We start from the raw sequence: 24,693 nt of genomic DNA on the forward strand, positions 1-24,693 counted from the left end.
CTAGGACTTTCAGAGGGACACAGTTCAGCCAACGACACAAGGTGACGGTGCTGGCCCTAAATGCAGAGCGTGTTCAGCCTCTTGTTTCAAGGAGCCTGAAAGACCCTAATTGGTTCTGTAATTTCAGTCCGAGTGGTACATTTCTGTTGGAATCCTATGTGCACTGGGTTCTGGGCTTGCCCCCCTTGCACGGAGGTGAGACCCTGCCTGGCCTTGACAGGGAGAAGCTTCTGTGGAGACCAGGGTTTTTAAAAGAAAGCTTAGAGGACATGCACACGCAGGTACTTCAGGGATGACCTTAGAGATTCAGACAGGCTTTTTCTTCCTGCCCTATTAATTTCGAGGCCGCCTGGATCAAGCCAGGATTTACTCTCTCTGCCCTCTGGACGAAGGTGATGGGGGGAAGGTGGTTGGGAAGCTGTGGGTCTGGAAGTTAACTTTAAGTGCCTTAGTTTCCTCCTTGCAAGTGAAAACTGTGCCTCTTGGTGTCCGTTCCAGGCGGGCTTGGTAGCCAGGAACTGTGTTATTGGAAGGGCAAACACTCTAGTGTTAGTAGGGATTATTTTTTTTTAAATAGGGGCTTCTGTATTTTGTTGTGGATAAACATGAAGCTAGGTGAATAGCGTCTAATGGATTGGGCCAGCCCCTTTTCTTCCCTCCCAGAGCTTCCTGTAGGAGCAGAGAGACCTGAGATCAGTCTGCTCACCACGCACGAGAATTCTTCCCACGACTTTACAGTCTCCCTGTGTCTGAGAAGGATTTCCACACAGATGACAAGAGTGGAGCAAAAAGCATTTTGTAGCTATTGTGTTGGTGAAAACCAGTGTAATGTAAATAGGAAGTCAGGATTATATGTATCCTCAAAATGCTGCGACTGAAAACCACACATGCCAGATGAAATTTACAACCACGCGCCTGTGGACTTCAGAGCGCTGTCTTCAGGCGGCGGGGGCTTACGCGGTCACGGGGACTTTGTTCTCTCTGCCATCCCTCCTCTCCTCTTCTTCTGTCCTCCCCCCGCCCCCCCCGCAAAGGAGAAGAAAATTAATTAGGCATTTCTTCCAATGCTTTCACTTCTTAGAAGGTCTTCACCCCTCTGAAGATACAGAAAATGGTGAGTCCAGAGATTTCACCACCAACCTTACAGGGAGGACAATGGTGTGTCCCTAAATGACCAAACCACGAGGGTTCCAAGGAAGTATCGTGGATGTACTTTAATCTCCTCCGTCGATCCCCAGAACGATTGCTTTCCTGGGAGTGGCTTGATTACCCATTCCCAGAGGGGGCCTTCAAGAGTCTTACTCTCTGCAGAAGCACGGGCATTCATTATGCGGAGACTGATCGTGTGCTTTACACGGGTGGCTTTGTGAGTAGATGAGCTTCCTGTCTTATTTCCAGGCAGTATCGTGGATGTGTGTTCATTGGGAAGGAGATGAGAGAAACAAAATTCTGGCACTTTCACTATCCAGAGATTAATATTTAGTACCCTGATTTTTATTTTGTTGGTATGATTTAAGTTTCTAAATGTGTCCCTGCCCGTAGGAGGTCAAGTGCAGTGGGGTATTAGCGGTCCACTTGGCTGACAGAGCTCAGCCACCCAGCCATAGGTGCTCCCTGGCTTCCACACCCTCCCCGCTGGGTATTTCCCTAGCTCTGTGCCGCTGGCTCCCTTCTTCCCTTCTTGTCTTCTCAGAGCCTTTGGGAACGCAGGCCACCTGCCACGGTTTGCTGTCCTCCTCTCGGATTCTTGAACCCGTGTAGCATGTGGTTTCCTTCCAGGAGACTTGCCCACACACTTAACTGCCCGTGGCGCTCCTTCTCCCAGCTGGGAGCTCTTTGTAACTGATGTTCCCAAGAACCGATTTCTTTCCCTTGAGGAGAGGGGAGTGGGATATAATCCTTGCTGCAAATCTGCTGGAGTCCAGGACTGCTCTGCCGCCGGGAACCCTTGTGTATGTCCAGTGTGGAGCATGGCTTTAACCTTCAGGGTCCCACAGATCCCCGTGAGACTGAGGAGATCGCTGCCCTCACCACATGTACACATAACTATGCATAATTTGTCCAGGGGTTTGTAGGCCCTTTGTGTAGCCCTTTAGAGAGAGACATGCCGCTCTGCCACTGGGTGTCCCCAGTGGCCTTGTGGTGTCCATTTTGTCTCCTACATGTAGGATGGGGGCAGTGATAGTTACCTGATGGTCGTCCTGTCGTGGTGATGACTTTGGTTGTTAATAGCGCACATTAGGTTGTTCACCCACTCTTCACCATGACTCAGTGAGGGCAATGTGCTGCCAGCTGCTGTTCACAGATGAGGAAACTGAGGCTCTGAGAGGTGAAATGATGAGCCCTGGGCCATGGAGTTTATATTAAGGGTCAGGATTGCTGTGTAGCTTTAGAGTACACACCGAAGATCTGATCTGCAGCAAGGAATGCACTAGGTGCTCAATAAATGGTAATAACAGTATTGAAAGCCACAGGGAGGTAGGGCACAGCCAACCTGTTGGTTGTGGGGCTTCCCCTCCCCTACAGGTCCCCACCTGTCCTAAGTATCTCCCTTGTGCAGGATCTGGGCTCCAGACCTTGCAGGTGGGTGGAGGCAGGCACAGATCCGCCACTCCTGGGAAATGTGTAAAATCCTGTTCCTGAAAACCGGCCGGGTTCTCAAAGTGTCCCGGCTGGCGTGTTTTGCTAGTCACGAAACATGATCCGTACGCTGTATTTTAGGACTTTCCATCTGTCGGCAGGCAGGCATCATCGGGAGGGTTTTCACTTGAGGGAGCTCCAAGCAGCTCACCAGTGGGGGAGGGGAGGTGGGCCTGGATGATCTGTGACAGCAGGGAGCCTCCACCCGCAGCACAGCTTGCCTGGTTGGGTGGGGGTGGGGGGCTGAGAGACAGGAACGGGGGTCCTCGGAGGGCCCTGCCTGGCAGCATCCTGCATCCCTGTCCCCGTTACTTCACTCAGATTTTAGATGGATCCCCACATTTTAGTTCAGCAAAACAGGAGAAGTCTCCAGGATTTCCAGGCAGTGCTGACACTGGAACTTAAGTCTTTAGACTGTCCAGTGTCTTCTCCCTTCCCTGAGCCTGTCCCTGTGTTTCCCGCGGGGCATAGCTGTGTGGGTGATGCAGGGGATGTGTGGGAGACCTGGCTTGGAAGCGGGAAGAGTGAGGGCAGGGAGGGGAGGCCTGGTGTCCCCACCCTGCCAGTGGAGGCCAAGCTCGGAGAGGGTGCAGAGGGCTATCAATCCACCCATCTCCTTGGAGGGAGGGCCCTCCCCCCCCATTCGAGGCTTTCTTTTTAAAAATGCATTAACTTGACGGTAAGCAGGCCTCAGTTTCAAAATAAATAAATAAAAATAAGGTAAGCAAAACAAGTGGGAGTGGGAGGCAGGGATGGGCCAGCACCTTAGAAAAGCTGGAAGTGTGTTTGAGGAGGGGCCTTCTTGACGTAGGGGTGCCGGCTCTAGGCCAGGATGCAGGGCCTGGATTCTGAACCCCAGCACTGTCTGCTGTATGGCACCGGGTCATCTGTATCTCCCAGGGAAGCTTTAGCCAAAACCAGAGGTTCCAGAAAACTCCTCTGGGGGACAGGGAGGGTGGAGGAGGCCTCACGGGGAGTGTGATGGCAATCCATATGTGAAAACCTGTCTTGCCTGCCCCATGTTGGGCAGTTTGGTCTCTTTTTTCTCCCTCAAGCTGCAGTGGCCTTCTCTTGGTTTCCCACAAGTGCCTCTGCACAGCCCTGTCCCTGCCTACAAGGCATGTCTCTCCCCCGCTTTCCCCAGGCCTGCCTCCAGATTGCAGCCCCAAGGGCGCTTCCTGACTCTCAGTGGGTCAGGCCTCCTCTTACAGCCCCTCCCCCCACTTTGCTTTTGTAGTTCTGACCACAAGCATAATAAAAGAATTAACTTTTACAGCATTCAACTAAATACTCATTGTCTAGCAGGGCACTGTAAAAGGGGTAGTAAGTCCTTGTGGCATGGATAGACGGTGGGTCTGGGTCTATTCTCTTTGGCCTGTGAATGCATTTTGGGTGAGAGTGGAGAGGGAATAATCATTTGGGATCAGAATTCACTGCGGATTTCCTAATGGGTCCCCTTTGAGGTCAGGATATGGTTAGGAGCCCCTAACCCTTGAAACAGGGAGACTTCTGCCCTTAGGCACATAGGCCAGAGTACACAGCATCCCAGATCTGGAATGTCTGGAAGGTTGTCCTGTTCCCAGCCTGTTCCCTTAGTGGGTGCCCAGAGAACAGAAAGGACTTGGCCAAGATCACACAGCAGAGCCTTTGAAGACCTTGATTTGGGCCCCAGTTTAATTGTTAATCAGGTGCCAGGTGACTAGTGGGCAGGCATTGTTTCCTTTGCTCCACGCAGTGGTTTTGTTGGGGAGGCACCACGTGTGGAGGAGGAAGTGGAGACGCCATGAACTTGGTTGCTCGGTTCAGAACACAGCAGAGGTGGCATCAGAGCTCAGGTCTTCCCGATTCTACATCCTGGTGCTTCCTGGCAAGGGGAGGGAGATTGGTGATGGCCCAGTGCTCGGATTGGCTCTGGTGCGGACCCTGCCTGCTGCTAGCCAGTGGAGGCGACTTTTGGGAGCTTCCATTACCTCCAGCCGGCTTTGCTGGGGGGACTGGTGGCTCACAGGGACCACCTCCCTCCTCCCTGACCCTCGTCACCTTTTTCTGTGTTCTCCCTCTCCACCTCTGCTAGAGCTACAGAAATTACTCTCTCCCCTGGGCCTCCCGGAGAGAGGGATGGAGGGTGATGAGGCAGAATTTGCACCATTCTGGGAGTAACTTTCCATCATTTGTGGCTAAAAATAAAATGTGCACTTGCTCCTCACTGCCTGTGGGCTTTCTTTTGGGGCTTCACTGGGAGCCGCTTGCCCGCTCCTTGCTGCCCCTCAGCAGGCATGGGGCCTCCTGCAGTTTGGGGACAGGGGTGGGGAGGCTTGTGGGGGGGAGCTGATGCTGCTCACCCTCCCTGAGAACAGAGCCCACTGGGCCTCCACGAGGAAGTGGCTCTGCTTCTCTGCAGCAGCGAACAGCCGTGTTGGTGGGCTGGTGCTCAGGCTTGCACAGGGGCACCAGCTCCCTTTGCAAATATTACTGCAGCGGAAAAGAGACAAACCCCTTTAGAGGGCTTTCTTTGTGCAGCCTGCTTCTTTCTGATATCTGGAAGGCACAGAGGCAGGAGAGATAAATTAATTTGTTCAATTAATTTTGTAAATATTGACTGAGCAGAAGTTTCACACCAGTCACGTGTCAGGGACCTGAGGGCTAACCAACACGCAACAGGGCACAGTCCTTCCCTTGAAGGTGCTTATCCTCTCGGTAGGGGGAGAAAGATGGAAGTGGTAAGGTAGGACTGGACCCTGAGGTCCTGCTCCGCACAGCACCCTCCCTTCCAGAATTCAGCTGCAGTGTGTGCCCAGATGGGGAACTAAAACACCTAACCGGACATTCTGCCTTTCCCTCTTTTTAAGGCACTTTAATTCCTCTCTCCTCCCAGCAAAACAAACAAAATTGAGCGCTTACTATGTGTGAAGGCTGGGCACCCTGCTAGTACCTTACTTGACATTTATTTTCCTGGACTCATAGTGACCCTGGGAAGTGATTTTTGCTCTCCACCTGATTTTCCAGTTGATGAAATGGAGGCCCAGAAAGATTAATTAACTTTCCTGAGATCCCATAGCGAAAATGTTGCAAAACTTGGATTCAGCTGTGAGCAGGTTAATTCCAGAGCTCACTCTTTGAACTGCTAGCTGTATAGACATGTCTACGCTGGGCATGTGTCTGTTAAGCACCCATTATTTGCCCAGCATGAATTATCCTAAAGGTGCTTTCTCTTTAAAAAATCTCCACTGTGCTTTCCATTTGACCTTTCATATTCCCTAGAAACCCTGTGGGAGAAGAATCGGACCCCCAGTCCCCAATTCTCCTTTAAAAAAAAAAACAAGGTCCCTGTAGAGGGAGGTAAGGTCCCCATACTTTAGAGGCTGGTATTAAACTCTCTTGTCTTAATCTAGAGCCTGTGGGAGAGTGAAGGCCTCTGGAAGCACTCTGCAAACTGTAAAGTGCCCCATGAAATGAAGGGCACGGGAGAAAAGCTGCATGCGCGGAAGACTAACTGGTCCCAGGGACCTTCTGCCTCAAAGTAGGGGATTTCTCGCACTGTTGTCATGGTGTGGTTTCAGGTACCTGTGAAAAATTATGGTAATTAAAATGTAATTTGGAATCCCCTGTTGGCTCACAGCAGCTGGTCCAGATGTAGGAGGCTGGGGCTGTCCGTGCTGGAACAAGCTAAAGCTTGTTAGGGGTGTCACTTTGTCCTGCCCTTTGTGTTGCTGAGGAGAAGCGTGGGGGTAAGAGACACAACAGCTATTTTTGCATTGTGCACGTCATGTTCAGCATTACTGGATGCTTGTGGTTGGGTCCCTATTTAGCCTCAGCCGGGAAGAGAGTGCTCCCTTTACTGCCTTGGTCTGTATGGAAACTCAAGTTCATACCCTTTGGGTTTATGTATTTTTCTAAAGGCAGAGGGACCCAAAGTGACCATGCAGTTCCCCTGGATAGGTTGGAGTTGTCTTATTAGGGCTTAGGTTTTTTGGGGCTCTTCAGATGCAAGGGGCCATGTTCTCATCCACTGTCCACTCCCTTGTTGTATTCAACAGATGGGTTTTCAGTTTGAGACACACGCCAGAACTTTTTCCCAGTATTTGCAAAGTGATGTTGACCCTTGAACAGCACAGGGGTTAAGGGGCACTGGGCAGCCCCAACCCAATGGAAAATCCACGTGTAACTTAAAAAAAATTTTTTTTAACGTTTATTTATTTTTTGAGAGACAGAGTGTGAAGAGGGAAGGGGCAGAGAGAGAGAGAGAGAGAGAGAGAGAGAGAGAGAGAGAGAGAGAGGGAGAGGGAGAGGGAGGGAGACAAAGAATCAGAAGAAGGCTCCAGGCTCTGAGCTGTCAGCACAGAGCCTGACTTGGGGCTCGAACCAACGAACCATGAGATCATGACCTGAGCTGAAGCCTGGCTGCTTAACCAACTGAGCAACCCAGGCACGTTCCCTCCCCCCGCCCCCCAAGCATAACTTTTGACTCCTTGACTACTCATAGTTTACTGTTAACTGGAGAAACAGTCGATTAATGCATGTTTTGCGTGTTATGTATTATATACTATACTTTATAATAAAGTCAGCTTGGAAAAGAAGGTGTTATTAAGTCAACCATAAGGAAGAGAAAATAGACGTATGGCACCGTACGGTAAGAAATCTGTGTGTAAGTGGACTCGTGTGGTTCAAACCTGTGCTGTTCAGGGGTCAGCTGTATTACCTACCCCTCAAGGATTTCATGGTCTAGTTGGGGGAAATGGAAAGGAAACACTGAATTTGGCGTATGCAAGCCACGCATATGTGCTGGGCTTTGTCATAGGTACTGTGCTGTCTTAGAAGGGGCCCAGGCCCTGTGGGAATGGGCACCGGGATCACAGGGGATGTCAGAGGCAGCTTCCTGGGGGGGATCCATGGAGTTGTAGGAGCTGACTTTGTGAATTGGGGGACAAGGGGTTCTAAGGATGTATTTTGGTTTTATTTGCCACGGAGCTTTATTTGTACACATACACGATATTATGAGTGGTTATAGTCATTCTGTCTTAGTTTATTACTTAGTTGAGGTCCTGGGATTTTATGTTTATACCCAAAGAACTCGCTGTCTTTGAAAAAGTTTGAGAAAAAAAAAATGCTGTGTCAGCCAAGCCCTTGTTGCTTCAGAGGTGGGAGATGGGAGGTCAGCCTGGGCCACATAAAGCCTGCCCTTGAAGTCTCTGCCCCTCTAGGCCTCTTGGCACTTCCGGCACCTCTTCCTGCTAAAAGGGCAGACCAGAGGGGGTTCTTGCATAGAAGGGGTTCAGGCAGATGGCTTCCCAAAACCTGGGCCCTGGCCTGGCTTGTGCACTGAGGCCGAGCGTGCATCCTGGGACCGGGCATGTGGTCCTCCTGTGAATCCTGCTGCTTGAGGCCGGTCGCCTGGGGGATGGCAAGGCTGCTGCTGATCCCTGCATGAAGACCGACTGTGAGATATGTTGGAGAGGGGAAGAGCAGAGCAGAGCACTTTGCCGGAGGCAGCCTGGCGTGTAATGACCACTTCAGAGCAGGGGCTCCTGTCTAGACCTTGCAAGGGTACTGGGTCCAGGTCCTTGCCACTTCTGCTGGTTGTATGCGCTCGTTTATCTGACATAGGTTCTGCCAACAGAGCATCCAGCATAGCATTTCTCTGTTACCACGCCCTGGGTGGGGTGTTGAGGAAGCCCATGAATTCTGTACAGTCCTGCCCCAGGGGTAGCTGACAGTTCTGGGTGGTCCCCGTGCTGTTCGCAGAGGGGCCCGGCCCGACATGTGCCTTCTGGGACCCTCTGCAGATAGCTGGAGTGTCTTGGAGTGTCCCCACCATCCTTGCAAGCCACATGCTGACACTGCAGCATGCCAGCCTTGTCCTTGGTGTGGGATTATTTGCAGTTAGTATTCCAAATGTCAAGTTCCCCTTGACTTGAGCTGAGCAGACGAAACAAAATGGCAGACAGATTAGAAGGGGCTTGAGAAGCCTTTTCGGATTTGAAAACCTTCCTTTGTTGACTTTGAGAAGCTGCTGAACCAGGCCAGTCTGCAGAGCTGGGGACATCTGCCAGGTGCCCAGGGCTCTCTGGGCTTGGGAGGCTCTGGCCAGTGCTGGCTTTTTTCCCTCCAGGTGCATGGCAGCCGGGGTGCCCACTGAACTTGGGCAGGAATTGAATCCAGGTCCTTCTTGTTAGTGCCCCCCAAAGCAGGAGGGAAGGGGAGGGGCTGGGGCGTCTAAGGGCTCTAGGATGGGTTCGGGTGGGCCCCCCCCAAACAGGGGGGCACGTCAGGCAATATCTGTTTAATCTAGACTTGTGTTTGCCTGCCTGCTGTGAAGACCCAGTAGGTAAAAGGCAACTTGCAGGCTCACTGTATCACAGCTCTGAATGTCTGGGGAAAGGTTTAAATAGCGCTCTCCAAAGGCGCAGACTTTCCTGGCTAGAACCTGGGTGTCCTTGCTGGAAGTACCTTAGGGATGGTTCTGCTCATTCCCTTCCTTCTGCAGTTGTGGTACTGAAGCTCAGAAAGGTTAAGTAATCTGTGCAAAGCCACACAGGAAGCAGCGAGGCTGGAATTTGAGTAGTCTGTCCGGCTCTAGGGCTCGTACTTGTCCCATGATGTCACATTGGCTCTTGCTCCCAGTCCTCCCTTCTCTGAGACTCATTTGTCCTGCCCTTCCCCCAGCTGCTTCCTTTTCCTGCCTGCATTCCCCTGGAACCCCTCTGCGGGTACTGCTTCATCCAGCCTGGGAGAAGTAGTAAGACCTGAAGGGCTGAGTGAGAACACAGCCCCCAGCTGCTTCCCTGCCACCTTCCAGGGGACAGAGCGCTTGTCCTACAGGATTGTGCATGTATTCTTGTCTCCTGAGGACAGGCCAGGATGAGTCTCCCTCCACATTGGGCCATTCAGGGTCCCAGAAAGGGTTTTGTGAAATTACCGTGGGTGGCCTCAGGCGGGATAGACTTTAAATGGTGTGAGACTCCTCGGACTGTTGCTGGGCAAGTTTAAGTCTGGCCAGATACATGATTTTAAATCCCAACCTTACATCTGCCTCTGTGTCCTGCAGCCACTGAATAAAGGTTCTCTTGCCTAAAGGCTTTTTTTGACCACAGCCCGCGTCACTGGACCTAGAGACCAGGAGGGAGGTAGTTTTCGCGTTTCTCTCCTTTTCTCTGTGCACTTACGCACAAATGCCTTTTGTCCCCAGGAAATGCAGCTCTCTCAATCCCCATCCTGGAAATATCACCGGAATGTAATAAATCTGATTTGTGTTTATGTTGAAGAAATGAAACACATTTCTGGGGAGGAATGCGGCGGAGGCCTTGAGAAGGGGCTGTGTGAAAGCGTGGTACTCCCCCCTCCTTCCTGATAGGACTCTGGTAATCAGAGCTGTCTCTTGTGTTCTGCTGTTGGGCAAACAGAAGGCAGAGCTGGCCAGGGCCCCTCACAGCTGCGGCTGTCACCTTCTCGGTTCTGAGCGTCCGGCTTCTCTGGCCCCTGTACCTTCTCGGGGATTTGCAGTTCTTTGGGGGACAGCGCCTCCGTGCTGGCTGAGTCAGGGCTGATTGGCAAATCCTCCCCGCTCCCTTCCAGGTTGAAAACAACAGGACGAAATTTAATAGGCATAAATGTAAAGTCTCGTATGTGGGTTCAGAAAAAAATATCCACTTCATAGGCACAGGATGGGGAAGGTTTGAATGAATAGCGAGCAAGAAAGTGACCCTCGGCTGTCCCTGACAGTGGGTTCCGCGTTGGCCGTCGCTCAAAGAGAGTACCGCAGGCTCACTGAAGAAGGATCACGTCCAAAAGGAGGAGGCTGTTGTTGTTAATAATTTATAATAGTAGCTAGGTGCTTCACATGCATGATTCTTCCACCCTTAAAGGCATCCTTTGAGGTGGGTCAGAGGATCCTCTGTTTTCAGAAGAGGAAACCTAGGCTTGAGAGGTTGTTACTTGCCCAGTGTCACACTGCAAGTAGGTGGAACCCAGAGCCTGTGCCACCCGGGGCGAACTAGAGAGAGGGTCAGGGAAAGGCGGGGATTCTGAATGAAGAAATGCGGAAGGAAGAGCACCGCGGTGGCCTGGTGGGTTGTGTGTCCGACTTCGGCTCAGATCATGATCTCGCGGTTGGGTTCGTGAGTTCAAGCCTCACATCGGACTCTCTGCTGTCAGCACAGAGCCTGCTTTGGATCCTCTGTCTCTCTTCCTCTCTGCCCCGCCCCTGCTCTCTCTTTCTCTCAAAAATAAAAAGTAATATGAATAAATATGTACGTAAAAGAGAAAGAAATGCCAAAGGAAACGCTGGCGGTTAGCTTGCAGTGCCTAGTTTGAAGGCAGTTTTAATGATGCCTGACTTCTGTGTGGTCCCCACAATGTGCCAGGCACCACTCTGAAGAATTTATCTGTATCAGCTCTGTCACTACTCTCTTTTATAGATCAGGAAACTGAGGCACGAAGAGATGAAGTAAGTTGCCCCAAATGATGTGGCTTGTGAGCGGCAGTTGGAATTCAAACCTTGATGGCCTGGCTTGGCGATGTTGCTATCTAGGCCTCACAGCCGTGGAGAGAAGCAGACTGGTCAGGGTGGGGGTGGTGGGTGGGGAAGGAGCTGGCTGTGCTTTTTGTTCTTTGAGGCAGCCTGTCTGCAGGACGCCCTTGTGTTTGGATCCAGGGCAGAACCACAGCCTGCAGGGGATGTATAAATAGGAGAGGCTTCTGCTCTCCTGAATCTGGATACCAGGTGGCCCCAGAATAGGCCCCTGGAAGGAGGTGGTGAACTTTCCACTGCCAGGTGACTGCCCACCCATCGGGGATGCCCAAGGAGGTGGGAGGGCGCAGGAGGCCACCTGTGCCGGCTCTGAGCGGCCCCCGGGGCCCCTCTGCATAGCTGGCTGGCTCCCAGTCCTTTGTTGAGGACGAGCCTGGCTTTCCTGGCACATCCCCCACCCCCAGGCAGTAGCATGTCCCCGTGGACTACTAGAGGGGAAGTGACCGGGTGTCCACCGGCTCCAGCCTGCCCTATTAGGAAGCCTCGGCTGTCAAGCCCGGCAGAACTGCTGACGGAGGGACTGGGAACAATGCTGCGTGGGAGGAGGCGTGTGCGTGTGTTTGCTCGCCTCCTGACCCGAGTGCCAGCAGTGACACACTTTATTTGTCCCTTCTGGTCCCTTGCGGGCATTCAGCCTGACTCTGATGCATTTGACTCCCACTCGGGTGCCCTGTCCTGCTACTGCCCTGGCTGTAGGGCAGGGGCGCCAGTCAGCCAGCTCTGGTCCCTCCTGGTGCCCGGGCTTACTTGGCCTCCTGAGTTCTTACTGAGGAGCCCCGGGAGCCTGTCATCTCCTTGTCTCAGGCACAGAGAGGAGACCATGTAACCAGCAAGTGCAGCAGAAGGCGCATTCAGGCCCTGGAAACTGGAAATGGGAGTCACAGGGCTTTTGAGATCATCTTATCCTGCCCTTTCATTTTACAGGGCCCACAGCTGCACCTTGACCTGGCCCGGGCATGGCTAGTCGTCAGCGGCAGAGCGGGGACTAGAACCCAGGTCTCCCAGCCCTGAATTCTCGGTCCTCCCCCTTCTGCAGCCCCCTCCTCCACTTTGGGTGTCCTCGCAGCCCAGTTCTGCAGGGCTGACTGATGGAGTGGCTGCGGAAGGCTTCCCGTCCCGTACTGCCGCCACCGCCTCCTTGGCCGCCAGTGTCTGATGATCCCCGTTGTCACTTCCTTTGCCTCCCAGGACTGGTAGCAGCAGTTGGTTTACAAGAATTTAGCTGAGTGGAAGGAGCGCAGGCTTAGCTCGGCGGCTTTGCAGTCCAGTCACAGCTCTTCCACTTGTGAGATGTGTGACCTTGGGCAAGTTGCTTAACCTTTCTGAGCCCTGGTTTCTCATCTGGGAGATGAGATGATTTGGACCCTCCAGCCCTGCAGGTCTGTGACTGACGGTTTTCAAGGGAGTGAGTGAGACCCACGTGGACCTGTGGTGGGAGGCTCTTGGGTAGGGCAGGGTGGCATGGGCTGGTGGGAAAGGCTTGTGTTAGGGGCTACAGGGCATGCATGCGTTTAGAGTTCTGGCTTCACCAGAGGACTGGTGCCTTGGTTGGGTGTGGTGGGCACTTGGGGCAAGGGACCCCATCGTCCTTGGCCTCTTCTCTGCCAGTTCTTCTTCCTCTTTCTGTGTACCTATACTGTAGACACAGATGCTGCTGGTCCTTGGTGGCATCCGCCCAGGGTAGAGAGGTTGCTGGTTGAGGGCTGGCCAGCTGATTGGCATGGCCTTGGGGTGGGCATGACAGCCAGGCACAGGAAGGAGCTAGATCCTGTGACCTTGCCCCTGCATTGGATGCCACCAGATTTTGCCATGGGAGGAATGCCAAGCCCTTATCAGGCCTGAGGGACCCCCTGCTCCATATGAGACCACATGTGCAGGGTGGAGGGAGGGGAGTTAGAGTTAAACCAGGAGTCCTTGGCCTCTTGTGACTGCTCAGTCCTGTAGTCCTGTCAGCTGTTTACATGGTTTTTGTGTTTTGGCTTTTGCCTTGGCTGTGAAGTCACACTGTTTTCTGAACTCATCCTGTTTCGCATAACCCAAACCCAAGTATCTGGACGTGAAGGGCAAGCTTTTTTCTCTTCTTTTTTAACAAAGCCTATTCTAGACGGTAGCATCTGGAAATGATTCAGCATCTGGTCTGAGTATTGTGTACATGCATGGACACAGCTCATGGTATGACGTGCCCTCACCCAGATAATCTGTCTTCGTCTGTCCAGCCAGGCGTATACCTGTGCTGCTTTTTATATATGAGACTTTACATATGGAGGTGATCTTATTGGGACGTATGCTTAGGTGTGAACACACATATAAAGCTCTATTTCCGCTTAGCATGAGGAAGCATTTAAAGGCTTGATGTATAGAAAAGCATTTGCGTTGATGGATGTTGATGTATTTTTCTTTGCGAAGTTTAATAAACCATTTAACAGTGCCTTCAGGGACTGTAATTAGCTGATTTTTCATTACTCCCGAGCTCTGCGTTTGCAGGCATCCCAGGACCCCGTCCCCACTAGTAGTGTGGCGATCACCCATCCAGAGTGGAGAGGTGGCAGTTAAAGGTGGCATGTGTTGGCCCTCTGTTAATGATGTGTCTCTGCCTCCTTATATTGCTGTAGGTGGGAGCCTGTCCTGGGGATTTCTGAGCTGGTTGTGTCATTCACATTTAGGCTGGGGGGTGGGGGGGAGGGAAGGAATGCTTTGATGGCAGAAGGTTGGAACCTTTGGTTATATTGACATCTGGTCTGTGTCAGCAGATAGAACTTGTGTCCTTACCCACCATGGGCATGACGGGCAGAGGATATTGAGTACCTCTGCTTACTCTGGTGGACAGTGGCCAGGGAGAGGGGAGATGACCAGTAATGGTGGAGAGAGGATGTTCTTTGGGAAAAAGGAAGCGGTTACCCTTGCTCCCCTTCACCTCAAGAGACTGCTGCTGGTAGGCTGATGGCTGGTAACATCTTAGACTCAGTTCCAGGAAGAATTGGGTAACCAATTGGGGTGAATGACCCAGGAATAGATGGTTGGTCTTGGAGGAGGCACGGGGAGGTGAGTGGGCTGTGCTGGATGACGACCCCCGCCCAAGGTGGGGTGCATTATTAACTCGCCTCTGAACTGCAGGGGGAGGTGGGGCTGTAAGGTAAGGAGGGGTTGGTAACACCTTCCTTGGGGTCACCACCAATCATCACTCGCCTGGCGCCATTGCCCCTTGGGGCAGCTCTCCCTCCATGGTGGCCACAGTTTATTGATTGTTACTCTTTTCTGTTGACAGTGGAGTTTGGCCTAGGTCACCCTCTGGCTCAGGTGTGATGGAGAGCCCCCTGATGACAGCCCTTGAGAGCAGGTTCCTGTAGGTTTTCACATCTGCCCTCTCTACTTTGGGGGCTGCCCACAGTGAGGGATTGATGCAGGTCTCCTTCCTCCTTTGGTTCAGGGTTCTGGCGTGTGTACATTAGGGACCATATGACAGCCAAACTAGGACACTTTAAAAAAATTTTTTTTAATGTTTATTTTTGAGAGAGAGAGAGACAGTACGAGTAGGAGAGGGACAGAGAGAGAGAGAGAGAGAGAGAGAGAGAGAGACAGAGAATCCAAAGCAGGATCCAGGCTCTGAACTGTCAGCACAGAGCCCGACGTGGGCCTCGAACCCATGGACCACGAGATCATGACCTGAGCTGAAATCAGACGCTTTACCAGCTGAGCCACCCAGGCTCACCAAGAACTGGGATAAGTTTATAACCAGGCCATGCTGTGCGTGCCTCAGTACACTGGCAGCAGGTGTAAACCCGGTTGTTTGGGAAGTTCCTTAGTGTATGTTGAAGGCTCTCTCCTAGCTTATGCAACATTTGACCAAAATCCACCCAAAAAAGTAATCCCGGGGTCCTCTCCCTTGCCTGCCCCAGCCCTACAGCCTCATGTGAACTGGGGGGGTGAGGAGGACAGCCACCAAGGTCACCCCCTTCGCTCGTTCTGAGAGAGGTGCTGCTGGGGCACTCCTGGGGCAGCACATTTGCTGTATGGCATCTGATTCCTAAGAAGCAGGGGTGGGGTAGTGGGGGTGGGGGGCTCCCTGCTGGGGATTGTGCCTTGGAACAGCTGACTGGGAGCTGGATCCCTGAATTCAGCCTGGAACACGTTCCTGGTGAGCCCTTGCCGAGCCTGTGGCCTGCTGGAGGTGAGTTCGGCAATCCGGCACGGGGCCTGGGCTGAGCCTGGGGCCCCGGGTAGGAGGCAGGGGCTCTGACAGTGGGCCACGTGTGGTTGTGAGATCCAGCCTGGCCGGCCGGCTGGCTGCCTCCAAAACCTAACTCAGTATCGATTGGGCAGGAGGCCCAGACTTGGTCACATGCAGTAATCCTTGCTCCACGGCAGGCCTGCTCCTTGAAGGGAGAAGGGAAGTGGTTTTGTCCCTGGTACAACATGTCTTTAAAAATGTACCTTGATTTAAGATTCTGCTTTCTGTAGCATATTTTAAAATGTCAGAAAGATAAATATGCAGCCTTCTTAATGTGTCTGCCTTGAACAGAATCATTCATTCTCAGGGTCACAGGCACATTCAAACTCCCTGTCACCCTTCTGCCTTGGATGGTGTGTCCATCTCTCTTCCAGGAGCAGAGTTTTGGTGGGGAATGGGGACTGAACTCCCAGAGTCCCTTTCTTCCAGAAGTCCAGGAGATACATTTGTTTCCCCCGTTTTGAGTCTGTTAAGGCTGTACAGAGAGTTTCCAGAACATTTTTTGGAACTTTACCGTTGGACCTGTGAAACAGGCACTGGCTTCTAGCTGCTTCCATATGGGACCCTTCTCACTTCCCATGAAAACCCACCAGCCAGAGAGGATCTAGGGAGGGAAAACGTACGTTCCAGCCCTGGGCCTCCAAGACAGGCAAACACTGGCTCCCTGTGCCAGGAGAACTTGGAGGAAGTAGGGGTGTCTGGGTGGCTCATTCAGTCAGATGTCCGACTTGGGCTTAGGTCTGATCTCACTGTGAGTTCAAGCCCTGCATGGGGCTCCATGCTGACAGCTCAGAGCCTGGAGCCTGTTTCAGATTCTGTGTCTCCCTCTCTCTCTGACCCTCCCCCATTTGCACTCTGTCTCTCTCTGTTAAAAATAAACACTTAAAAAAAAAAAAGCTCTTCTGTCTTAAAAAAAAAAAAAAAAAAAAAAAGAAAAAGGACCTTGGAGGAAGTTAGGCCTGGTGGTGTTGGAGAGCTTCCCATTCTCATGGTGGTACCTGGCATCGCATTTCCAAGGTTGGGTAATGGCATCTTGTAAGCTCAGTGAAGATTCTGGAAGGGGATTGAGCCACAGGTGAGGGAGATGCCACGGGAGGGTCAGATCAGTCGTTCGTGTGGCTTTTTAGAAAGCTGCCCTGGCACTCCAGCTGTTGACTTTTCTTTCTCTCAGAAGGAGCTGGAGGAACCCCAGGGTTTTTCAAGTTGTGAGTGAGGATGTCAGGACATCGGTACGCTGGTTGAGGAACCCAGCAACCCTGGTGGGCAAAGCTGCCCTCCGCCCGAGGGAGAGCTGCCAGGAGAGCTTACGGGTTGACGGGTAGTCACACTCAGTCGGACCTGGAATGAGCCTGGAGGATGCTTTCTGGACCAGCCCCCGCCATTTATAGAGATGTGGTGTTGTGACTTGGCCAAGGCCACACAGAAAATCAGCAGCTGAGCCAGAAGCGTTTAGTCCCCTCACTCTCTAGTCTCAGGTGGGCCCAGCCGGCACCTGCTGATCATAGTGTGCGAACAGGACGCTTGCAGACACCTGGCTCTTGCCGACCCCTTCCCTCTCCTGGATCAGTGGGGGTTACATCCCTGAGGACTGTCCCTTGGGCATCGTGGACATCGCGTGTGCTGATCGCCCCCCTGCCGGGCCCCGGTGTGTTGCCCACAGAGCACAGGACAGAGGAAGGGAGGGCAGGGCCGTCCTCCTGGACAGCAGTCCGGGTGACCTGACCGCAGAAGGGGAGACTCCAGGGCCAGAGCTTCCGTTCTCCTGCCCGGTCCCCAAGTCGCTCTTCCTCTTCCCCTACAAACCCTTTTGAGGATCGTAACATTTATCATGAGCTTTATTATGGGAGACTCTTCTTCATGTTTAAAAATAAACGCTGGCTTACGGAACTATATTTGGTACGTGGAAGCCGTTTGCATGTAAATGTGCTTAAAGGACACTGCTTTCTTCAAGATGCAGAGTGAGCCCCAGCTAGAGGGGCACGCCGGGGTGAGCTGTGGTAGGGACCCCGGGGCCTGCCTCGCTCAGGACAGTGGGCTCATAGCCCTCAGTCCCATTGACTCTGTCCTTCCTTCCCCAGGGACAGTTGCAAAACAGAACTAGTGCTTAAAAATGCATAGAAAATGGTTCTTATCACAACGTCATAATTGTTATGACTCAGAAAAGTAGAATTGCCATTCCGCTCTGCCTGTCTGCCCTCACTTTTGTTGCCTACCCAGTCCCCAGCAGCAGCTGCAGAATCATAAAAGAGAGAGAGAGGGAGAGAGGAAGAAGGGGGGGGAGAGAGAGAGAGAAAGAGAGGAAGAGAGAAAGAAATCCAGGGCAATGCTTTATTTATGTTAACGGCTACATTTGACTTGAAAATGCCGTCCCCTGAGCCTTGGGGTCGGCACATTACAGAGTGATTCATGGCTGTCAGGAGCGGGCAGGCGGCAGATTGCAAAGGGGGAAGCGGACATCATCAGACAGATGATGCCGTCCGTGCCTTTTGGGGGCTTAGCAGGACCCAGACCTTGAAAGGAACACGATGGAAAACAAAAGCAGATGGGGAGAACTCTGCTTTGGGCCCTGCCTTTTCCTCTTTCTTTCCTTTTCCCTCCTGTTTCTGCTGAACCCTACGAACGGGGCGGGGGCACCCCTCTGCACTAGCACACGCCCAGAATGTATCGCTGTTGGGGTAATTCTGGGATAAGACCCTAGCGTGGCCGGACCCAAGACAGTGCACCCTCACCTCCATGTGTCTGAGTCGTGTGTAGAAACGAGGGGCTCTTCCCTTGGGTCACCTCTTGGTGAAAGCCCCACAGACGTCTCGTTGTCCCCCACCTTCTCCTTGGCCCCATTTCCGAGGCACGAAAACCAAACAGAGGAGGACCACCTCTCTGGCAAATCGTTCCCACCCTACGATCCAGGCTACTTGGGATTATGTTTCCAGAGGGCTTTCTGGCTAATCCTTGTGTGTTTTCGCCAGTGGAAACAAATGGTATTAGACCCACAGGCCTGTTTACAGATGGGGAGACACGGGAATGATGGAGGAGCTTTGAATTTTAAACATTAGCTAATGAAATTGCAGACGGGGGCACTGGGTGGAACGGCCTGGGTATTCCCATGAAACAGTTTGCAGTCAGTTGTGAGGGAGAGAAGCAGGCCGGTTTGCTCACTCGCTTGCTCCACGGATATTTCTGGAGCCCCTACCGGCTGCCAGGAGCCACATACCGAAAGAGCTCTGAATGCAGCCCTGGGGTGTCCAGCCGGGGTAAATAGAGAGTGTGCACGAAACTCTGTAGGGAAGAGAGTGGAGGAAGGCAAGTAGGAGGGGAAGGAGCCTGGCCCTGCTGAAAAAGGGAAGGCCCCTGGGGAGGACATCTGGGCAGATGCCGGTGGGATGGGCGTGCAGAGGAGACGGAGGTGAGGCTGGGGCAGTGTGTGTCTGCTTTAGAACTGGACTGCCTGTCCCCAGGCGCGGGCAGGATGGCGGGTAGCTGCAGTTGTCTTTTCCCCTGCCTCTGCCTCCCCCGCCTCGCTGCTCTTAGGCAGTTGTGTTGGAGACAGAACTGGCTGTTCATTCATCCGCTAATTGTTTTGATAAGAGACTCTAATTATCCACTGCTGTCATCAGATTACCGTGAGCTCCAGGAGGGAGATTGGAGAGTTGGAGCCCACCGCTGCAGCCACAGCAGCACCCTCTCCCTGAAAGGGACCTAGTGCCGGCACCTAGCCCTCTGTGCCCAGTTCCCAGTTGCTGCCCACCGAGCTGCCAAGTGGAGGTGTCCCAGATGGCCGGGGTGGGCCCTGGAAATCCACCGGCAAGCACAGCCCTGGTGTCAAGCAGGACCTTCCCTTGGATTATCTTTGCTACTGTGTTAAGTCCACAGATAAGGGTTTTGGTTGTATGGATTTCAGAATAAGGTGAGGAATGTGGAGAAAATCAGAGGAGAAGCAGTAATGCCTCTAATGAATGGACATTAGCGGTAGAGACATTCAGACACCTTTTTGGACTGTTTAAGTTCTACTTACATGTGATTTCAGTATAAAGAGAGCAATAGTCAGAAAACAACCAGGAAGGCAGATTATAAATTAATCCAGTAATCGAATCCTCCAGCAAAGGTAATGGGGAATGACGGTGTTGTAATTGATCTGATACGGACTTTCACATCAGTGGGAGCTACAGAGTGAAAGGAGCATCTCGCCTTGGGACGATGATGATCATGATCGTGATCGGGTATGTCCTACGGAGAGATTTGCATGGCCTGTGTGATCTCTCCCCCAAGGGACTGTCAGAGAGGAGGAGGGTTCCATTGTCAGTGGCTCTGTCTGCCTTCATTGAGGCCATGTCTGTAGCTCCCACATGAGCTGGTCAGCCTGGTGATACTTGAGCCAGAGAAGCGTGACACCATCTTCTCTTCTCCCTGTGAGATCAGAGGCCTTTTGAGAAAAGGGCAGGCCTGGGCTTCGGGGGTCTGGCTGGGGTTGGAGGGGTGGGGAAGGATGTGATTGCCCACGTGGAGTCAGATCCTGGTCCGAGACACCCGGCTGCCATGTATGCCGGTGTCTGAGGCTCTTGTCTTCCCATTGATAAGACCGTACCACAGTGGGTGACGTCCGAGCTCCCTCTCGGCTCTGCTCTCTTAAGTCCTTTTGTTCTTGAACCCCTCTCTCTCCCGGCCCTGACCAGGAAGCCAGAGAACTTTTCAGCTTTCCTGAGTTCCCCAGCATTCGCTGCTCCCGTTCTCTCCTACGTCCTAGAAGGTGGGGGGCGACTCTCTGCCCTGGCTCTCCCATCGTCTTCACATTTGGGGCTCAGCTAGCTGGGAAGTTTGGCAACACATCAGGCCATATATCTTGTAAACCGTCCTCCAGAAACGACCTCGTTTAGCAGATTTACCGATGTAGTGGGCCTGCCCGTTCTTGGGGGCTGCCACACTAAATCACAGCAGGTCCACTGGACTTGGACGCCTCGACACAGAACTTTTCAAAAAATTTCAGGCAGGATATATCACTGCCCCATTAACTCCTTGCCATTAATCTACCTCTCCTAAAAACCTGGAGTTTTCCCCAAAGCACTGGGACTTGGTGAAAAACGGGCCTATTTGGTAAATTCTATAAATCAGGCCGGTTTTCTCCTCAGCTCACTCCCCGGCCGGCCTACCTCGATTGTCTTGGGGATGGAGTGCCAGGTGGGCGAGGGAAGCTGCAGCCTGGCAGGGTTTTTAGGGAGCGTCCTGGGGACGGATACAGGCCTTGGGGGTTGGGGCTGCTGCTCTTTCTCCCGTCTGACCTGCAGGATCCCAGAGTGAACACTGCTCCTAGGACGGGCACTTGGGCTGTCATCGGTGGGGGTTTCCAGAAACCGCAGAGGCCCCTGTGGTGGCACAGAGGCTGGCAAGGGAACGGGGCCATGCCAGTGGACTGTCTGGAAGGGGCAGGCCCCTTCCCTCATCCTTCCTTGACTGCTGAGCAGGGGGTTTTGTTCAGATGGGGCTTTGTCCATGGCTTGAAGACTTGAGAGTCTGTCCCCATGTCTGGTGTCCAAGAGCTGGGGCTTTGGAGCCCGTAGACCTGAGCGTGAATGCCAGCTTTCTTGGTCACTAACCACAGGAATTCAGGGGTATGTGAAAAAGGAAAGATGTGACTTAGAGGAGTGGGGCCTATGATGAGCCAAAGGAAGAAGAAGAAGAAGAAGAAGAAGGGATAGCTGTGGTCTCCAAGAAACAGCTCCCGTATCCCGTCTCCCCTCTTACTTACCCCAGCTCCTCATTCTGGGGAGATCACACTTTGCAAGAATGTTGGAGGATTAAATGAGATGGTTCTTGTAAAACACTCGGCATAGTACCTGGTGACGTCTGACTTTTAATAAGTGATGGTAAGTCTTACGGGGAGCACAAAGGCATACCTGCTGCACCCCACTTTTTTGTCCTGCTGAGGTAGGCCCGTGCTAGCCTGAAGGGGGGTGACTTTCATTTTTGCCAGTTCCCTTCCTCCCTCCCCTCATCTTTGCAGCCTTACTTGTGGGTAGAACTAGGGTTAGACGGTTCACATAGGCCTTGCGGGGTCAGTACCTCTCACCTCTAGAACTGGATGAATTCACTGCGAGGCTCAGCTGTCTCTGGAGTCCAAGATGGTGCCTCTCCCTCAACCACCCACCGCCTCTGCAGGCCTTCTCCCTGCCCTTGGCTTGCCTGAAGGCAGATCATACAGCAGGTGAGGCCAGGAACAGTCCTCTCCAACCTGTTGGGACAGGGTCTGGCAAGCAGGCTGGGACAGGAGGCTGGAGCACCACCGTCTCCAGGGATGGGGAGCTTCATTCCATCCAGCAGGATACCTTGGCATCCTGCCCTGCTGGAGGAACTGGTTTCCAGGGCCTGGCTCCCAGCCCCACCTGCTGGAGGGGTCCTGGGGGCTGGGGACAAGGATCCTGTATGTTTCCAGGAGTAGTTTACTTTTCTCCTTTTTTTGGCAAAAGTACTTGTTATCTGTGCATTTCTTGGCCTTTTACAGAGCTAATTGGGCCCTAGGGGCAGAGTTTTGGGTGCCTTTTTTTTTTCCCCCCCTTTCTCAACTAAAGAGTAGTTTTAGATGCTCTGGGAGCTTAATTGACTTGCTCCAGGGCTGACCATTGGTTCCCAGGGCTAGAATGGCCTGGGGGAGGGTTGAGGACCGTGGACCTCTCTTCTCTGCCCCCCTCTGGAATGTTCTAATAATTCAGATATCTTGCCTTGTCCTTGTCTTGGAAGCCTGGCGTCTCTCCCTGAGTTCCTTGAAAATCGTAGGCTAGGGTTCAGTGAATAGACCTGTGGAGCGTAAGTCACCATTTCTCAGTATTATCCCAGAAGGCAGGGAATCCATCTGTTTTTATTCCCAGCCCCCTGGAAGGTGCCTGGTGTAAGTTTGGAGGAAACCAGTGATTGTAAGGGGTGTTTGCCTATGATAGACGCTGTGTTGGATGTTCAAAGCCACCTGGTAATGCTAGTTGACTTAACACTTGAGGCTAAGTGGGTTGCTGGTTTTTTCTGAACCTGGCGAAATTGACTGGGGGATAGAGGAGACAGCTGACTTATTTCTGGGAGACCACAGCTGTTCCTTCTTGGTCTTCCCTTCGCCCATCCTAGGATAAAGGGCCTTGCCTTCTGCGTCTCTTTAGTATACACCCTCTGTTCCAGCTTGATTGGGCCTAGCCATTATCTTTTGGTATTTGGTAGGTGCCATCTTGAATTTATATGCCAAATGCATTAGTAGGTGGTTTTGATAAGAACGAACTGCATTGTGGGTCTTTGAACTTGCCTGCTGGCCTGTATCCAAAAAGGCTGGCCATTGTCATCACTGGTGGCTACTGGCCATGGCTGCCGATAACACACATGTCTCAGCCCACTGAAGCCTTCCAGTTCCCCCAGCCACAGACTTCACTGGCTGTGCCCCAGTGCGCCTCCTAAGATCTCAAGTCCATACAGTTCTTCGGTCTACATGAGCACTGTCTGCCATCCCCTTACTGTCCGAGACTGTGTATTTGTTTTTATAAATTTTTTTTTTTTTTTGAGAGACAGCACAAGCATGGGGAGGGTCAGAGAGAGAGGGAGACACAGAATCTGAAACAGGTTCCAGGCTCTGAGCTGGCTGTCAGCACAGAGCCCGACGCAGGGCTCGAACCCAGAAACTGTGAGATTATGACCTGAGCCAAAGCTGGACACTTAACCCTCTGAGCCACCTAGGTGCCCCTCCCCTCCCCCACCTTCAGGACTGTATTTGTATTACTCTCTCGCCTGGCCTGCCTGGCCCCAGCCAGCCACAGGAGAGAGTGCAGATACTTGTGACCAGACCAGGACCTTCCTGAACAGTGATTTCACAAATTGTGCCTTGGGAAGGCTAGAACCAGGGCCATAACTGTGTCCCAACTCCAGGCATGAATGTTGGGAAGACCTACTAATTTTTTAATCCCAGGGCTTTAGAGGGTAGAACAGTTTGCATTCATTCCATTTTCCCAGCCCCTTTCCCTACCAGCTTTCTGGTTTTATCTCCAAGCAGCCAAACATTGCATAAAACATCATGGCTTTACTCTCTTCCTTGCTTAACCAACTCCCTCCCTTGTGGGCCAAAGGCCTCAGACCCTGCCACTGTCCGCTATGGGAGACATTCTGTCCGTTTTTGTCCTGGTGGTCTCGAGCTCCCTCTCCTTCATTCTGCTCTTCCTAAGAACGGCATGTAGTAGATGGTCAAGTCTGTTTGAGTGAGTGATTGATACTAGTTTGCCATCCTTGGAGGGCTTACGGGCTGCAGGTCAGCGCGCCAAGGTTACGCACAGCTTCATTTGACTTACATAGCAGCTCTCTGGGTTTAGCATCCATCCGCCGCCCGTCTTTCACAGGAGGAGGAAGCTAGGGCTCAGGCAAGTGAAGGCCCTCCCAGGCTCCAGAGCTGCACCACTCTTTGTGTGCAGATCCATCTAGAAGAGTCTTGGCAGCAGCGGTGGAGTATTTAGGTAATGCAGTGAGCGCTCCCAGAACAGGAGCAGGGTGTGATGAAAGGGGCCCTGGGATAGAAGGCAGGGATGGGCACCATGCAGCCACGGGACCAGAGGCAAGTGTGGGACCTACATTAAGTCGTCAGTTTCCTCATGTGGAAACTGCGGGCACTGGGATGTGATTCAAAACTGCTGCTGGAGTTCTTGTTTGGAAATGCCCGTTGGCCCTGCCGCACCAGTGTCTGGACATCCCTGCTCTCTTGGGCTTCGGGATGCAGCTCATGCTCCCCACCTGGGCCCAAGGCCCTGTGGGCTCAGTGCCTTTGTGCATGGCAACCCTTATCTCTCAATCGCCAGCAGAGGGGCTTCTCAGAGTTCCTCAGATATGCTGCGTTCCTTTGTGTCGCTCTGCCTTTGCACACGTAGTGCCCCCAGCCCAGGATGCCCCATACTCCTTTTGCTTGCTGGGAGGGCAGGTTCCGCTTTATGACTGGGCTCTAGGTTCTTTCCCCAGCACATCTTTTCTGCCTTCTCAAGGCCCTGCCATTCTTTGTTCATCCCGCAAATTTGTTGGTCGAAGGTCTGCCTTTGCCAGGCACGGTACTAGTTGCTAGGCTGAGACAGCCTCTGGAGCTCTCTCTGTGGATTGAAATCCTTAGTGATTCTGCCTAGTTTCCTTGGACGGGGCCTATCTCCGTGGCTCTGCCCCAGGCTTCTAGCACCTGGATGATACTCAGGATCCTGGCTGCGCAGTAACTGGAGTCTTGACTTAAAACCTGTTCAGGGTAACCTTTGTCTTCGGTGTCTTTGAGGCCAGGCCTCTTTTTTCCTTGGTCCTTTTTCCTTTT

The 24,693-nt window shown here is 52.6% G+C and overlaps 1 protein-coding gene across 1 annotated transcript in view; it reads left to right on the top strand.

The window, feature by feature from the left end:
• SSBP3 (single stranded DNA binding protein 3) overlaps window positions 1-24,693 on the top strand; it is a 162,769-nt gene that overhangs the window by 58,981 nt on the left and 79,095 nt on the right. The gene's annotated exons all lie outside the window — the stretch shown is intronic.

The sequence above is a fragment of the Suricata suricatta genome, chromosome 8 (genome assembly GCF_006229205.1).
Source record: "Suricata suricatta isolate VVHF042 chromosome 8, meerkat_22Aug2017_6uvM2_HiC, whole genome shotgun sequence".
NCBI classification, from domain to species: domain Eukaryota; kingdom Metazoa; phylum Chordata; class Mammalia; order Carnivora; family Herpestidae; genus Suricata; species Suricata suricatta.